Below are 4189 nucleotides of genomic sequence, written 5' to 3'. Positions count from 1 at the left end.
ATTAAAACCCTAATTAGGGTTAGTGTATTTTAATATTTAGTTTAGTTTTATTTATTTAATTTGTATTTTTAGTTTTATTTAGTTTTAATAAATTATAAAATTAATAGTTTTATAAAATAATAATATAAAAATAATATTTTTTTAAAAAAATTGTACTTTTTACAACTTTAAGTTTATATTTTTTTATTTGTTTTAGCGTAATATTTGTATTTTTCGCTCGTATTTAGTTTTAAGTCATAGTTTTTGCCGTAGTTATTTTTATTTCTAGATTTTTAGGCTTTGCCATAAAATTTCTTAAGTGCTTTTTCTTTAGACTAAGATTTAAGTGCTTTAGAATTTTGCGACGACGTTTTTAATATTTTAGTACTTTTTAAGTTATTGCCGTTTTGGGATATAGTATTTCTCTAAGCTTTAATATTTTTAGACGTAACTTTTAATTCTTAGTTTTTAGTTCCTTTTTAAGTTTCGACGCGCTACTTTCTTATTTTTATTTTTCGACGCCTATTATTTTTCGACCTTTTTTGAACGCGCTCTTTTTCTTTCTTATTTCTCGATGCTCTAGTTTTTAGGATATAGAATTTTCTATTTCTTCTCTAAAATTTCTTTAAATTTCAACGAAAAATTATTTTAAGCGATTAAATTGATAGACATCCTAAATTTTCTGGTTCGTAATAATAGTTGGATTTATTAGTGGATGAGTTGTGAGCTTCCGATTTAAAGGGTTCTGGCTCCCTGCTGCATCTATTGGCTATTCGAAACGTGGGCAAAAGCAGAAAAGTCTATTAATTTGATAACTTATATAATTTTTATCTTATATAACTAATAGGATATTCAGTGAATGCACCGAGCAAAACGTTCACCACCTTTCGTACGGTCACCACCTGTAACTCGATCAAGACATCTAGACAATATTGTCGCCATTTATTTTTCTTTAGAATCTTCATCCAGTCGACCAAGTACTCCAATTCAAATTTCCGATAATCCATTTTTTGAACCCGACCTCACAATTGAGAATCCAGAGGATATTCGGGGACAATTCAGAGATCCTGAACCATTAATCTTTCCTCCGGAACCACCAATCATTCAAACAGAGATTGTCGAGGAACCAACCATTAAATCAGAATCCTCTAGTGATTCAGATTCAACAAATTCAATCATAGAAAATCGGGAATCTCTAAGTATGGAAGACCGAATGAGAGCTAAACACACTGGCCAAGGTCACGCAATTACTCAACCTGACATTAATGCGCCAGATTATAAAATCAAAGGACAAATCCTACACATGGTAACAAATTAATGCCAATTTAGTGGTGCGCCGAAGGAAGATCCAAATGAACATCTTCGTACTTTTAATAGGATCTGCACTCTATTTAAAATTCGAGAAGTTGAGGATGAACAGATATATCTCATGTTATTTCCCTGGACTTTAAAGGGAGATGCCAAAGATTGGTTAGAATCGTTACCTGAAGGGGCGATTGATACATGGGACATTTTAGTTGAAAAATTTCTTAAACAATTCTTTCCGGCATCTAAAGCCGTGAGACTTCAAGGAGAAATTATTACATTCACACAAAAGCCAAATGAAACTTTATATGAAGCATGGACAAGATTTGGAAAGTTATTGAGAGGATGTCCGCAACATGGTTTAGACACTTGTCAAATAGTACAAATATTCTACCAAGGATGCGACATCACTACAAAAAAAGACATAGATATAGCAGCTGGTGGTTCCATTATGAAGAAAACCGCAACTGACGCTTATAAAATTATTAATAACACTGCTTCCCACTCACATGAGTGGCATCAAGAAAAAGATATCGTTAGATCATCTAAAGCGGCTAGAGCTAGATGCTGTCGAGAGACGAATGGAAAAGATGACTAAAGATATTCACTCAATACGAATTAGTTGTGAGCAGTGTGGAGGACCACATTTAACAAAAGAATGTCTCAGTATTGAACTAACAATGGAACAAAGAGAGAATGTTTTATACATAAACCAAAGGCCTAGAAATAATTATCAGGATAATTATCAACCGCCAAGACCAATCTACAATCAAAATCAGAACTATAACCTAAATGTTCCATATAACAACCAACAAGGTCCAAGCAATCAACAAGTATCCAACAATACTTACAATCAGCAAAGACCTATTTTTCAAAACAAATCACCACAAATCGATGATAAAAAGCCAAATTTAGAAGATATGATGTCGAAGCTAGTTGAATCTCAAACTCAATTTTTCACATCTCAGAAACAAACCAATGAACAAAATGCTCAAGCATTTAGAAATCAACAAGCTTCTATTCAAAATCTGGAACAAGAAGTGAGCAATCTTGCAAGATTGATAAGTGAAAGAAAACCGGGAAGTCTACCTAGTGATACAAATGCTAACCCCCGGAATGAAACAGCTAAAACCATTACCACAAGAAGTGGTATTACACTTAAACCACATGAAATACCTTTAATTTCTGATGAAGCTATTCCTACTCCACAAGAACCACAGTCTGAGCAAGATAAAGAAACAGAACCGGTAGTTGAAAAGGTTAATGAAGATAACACAGTTAAGGCTAAACCTTATGTTAAACCATACCAACCACCACTTCCTTACCCGAGTAAAATGAGAATAGAGAGACTTGAAGTCGAGCAATCCAAATTCTTGGATATGTTTAAACAAATAAATGTAAATCTTCCTTTCGTTGACGTGATTTCAGGAATGCCTAGATATGCTAAATTCTTGAAAGATCTAATCATAAATAGAAAGAAAATGGAAGAACTCTCGGCTGTTACTATGAATGCTAATTGTTCTGCAGTGCTGTTGAATAAGATACCAGAAAAGTTATCAGATCCAGGAAGTTTCACAATTCCATGTTTTTTGGGTAGTCTTAGTTCAATAGAAGCATTGGCAGATTTAGGTGCTAGTATAAATTTAATGCCATATTCACTATACGCTAAACTAGACCTTAGAGAATTGAAACCAACACGAATAAGCATACAACTAGTCGATAGATCAGTAAAATATCCTAGGGGGATAATGGAGAACATGCTAGTTAAAGTTGGTACTTTAGTATTTCCAGTAAATTTTGTTATTTTGGACATGGAAGAAGATTCTCGAGTTCCTCTCATATTAGGAAGACCATTCTTAAACACGGCTAAAGCAATAATAGACGTGTTTGGTAAGAAATTGACCCTAAATATAGAGGACGAGAGTGTTACCTTTTCAGTTGATAGAGCCATGCAACAACCGCAATCTGCAGATGATACATGTTAATATATTCAAACTATAGATTCACATGCAGAATTGTTAGAAGAATTTCCAGAATTACAAGGAACAGGAGAATGTTCTTTAGGAGAAGGACTGAACCAATTGATGAAACTGAAATGTTAGCTACACTTATGGCTAATGGATATGAACCAACAACAGAAGAAATTCAAATGCTAAAAGAAGAAGACAGATATCGATATAAATCATCGATAGAAGAGCCACCAACATTAGAGTTAAAGCCACTTCCAAACCATTTGGAATATGCTTATTTACATGGTGAATCTGAATTACCTGTAATAATATCGTCTTCTCTTACTGAAAATGAAAAATCTCAACTCATTTCTGTGCTAAAAGCTCATAAACCAGCTATTGCATGGAAGATTCATGATATTAAAGAAATAAGTCCTTCGTATTGCACACATAAAATCCTTATGGAAGAAGGTCATAAAACGTATGTGCAACGCCAACGAAGACTAAATCCTAATATGCAAGATGTTGTTAAGAAAGAAATTATTAAACTGCTAGATGCAGGTTTAATTTATCCAATCTCTGATAGTCCATGGGTAAGCCCAGTTCAATGCGTACCTAAGAAGGGTGGCATGACTGTCATCACAAATGAGAAAAATGAGCTTATTCCTACTAGGACTGTAACAGGATGGCGTGTTTGTATTGATTATAGAAATTTAAATGACGCCACCAGAAAAGATCACTTTCCCTTACCTTTTATTGATCAAATGTTGGAAAGATTAGCCGAAAATAGTTACTATTGTTTTCTTGATGGTTTTTCCGGATATTTTCAAATTCCAATAGCACCCAAAGATCAAGAGAAAACCACATTCACGTGCCCTTATGGTACTTTTGCTTACAAACGCATGCCATTTGGACTTTGCAACGCCCCTGCAACCTTTCAAAGGTGCATGATGGCG

At 33.9% G+C, this 4189-nt stretch overlaps 1 non-coding gene across 1 annotated transcript; it reads right to left on the bottom strand.

Annotated features, from left to right (window-relative positions):
- Positions 1 to 1540: 1540 nt before the first annotated feature.
- Positions 1541 to 1647, bottom strand: LOC139903138 (small nucleolar RNA R71). Its single transcript, XR_011777981.1, has one exon. It is a non-coding gene; the product is annotated as a small nucleolar RNA R71 (small nucleolar RNA).
- Between the last annotated feature and the right edge of the window lie 2542 nt (positions 1648 to 4189).

The sequence above is a fragment of the Rutidosis leptorrhynchoides genome, chromosome 3 (genome assembly GCF_046630445.1).
Source record: "Rutidosis leptorrhynchoides isolate AG116_Rl617_1_P2 chromosome 3, CSIRO_AGI_Rlap_v1, whole genome shotgun sequence".
NCBI classification, from domain to species: domain Eukaryota; kingdom Viridiplantae; phylum Streptophyta; class Magnoliopsida; order Asterales; family Asteraceae; genus Rutidosis; species Rutidosis leptorrhynchoides.
This window is presented reverse-complemented; position numbering and strand designations above follow the sequence as displayed.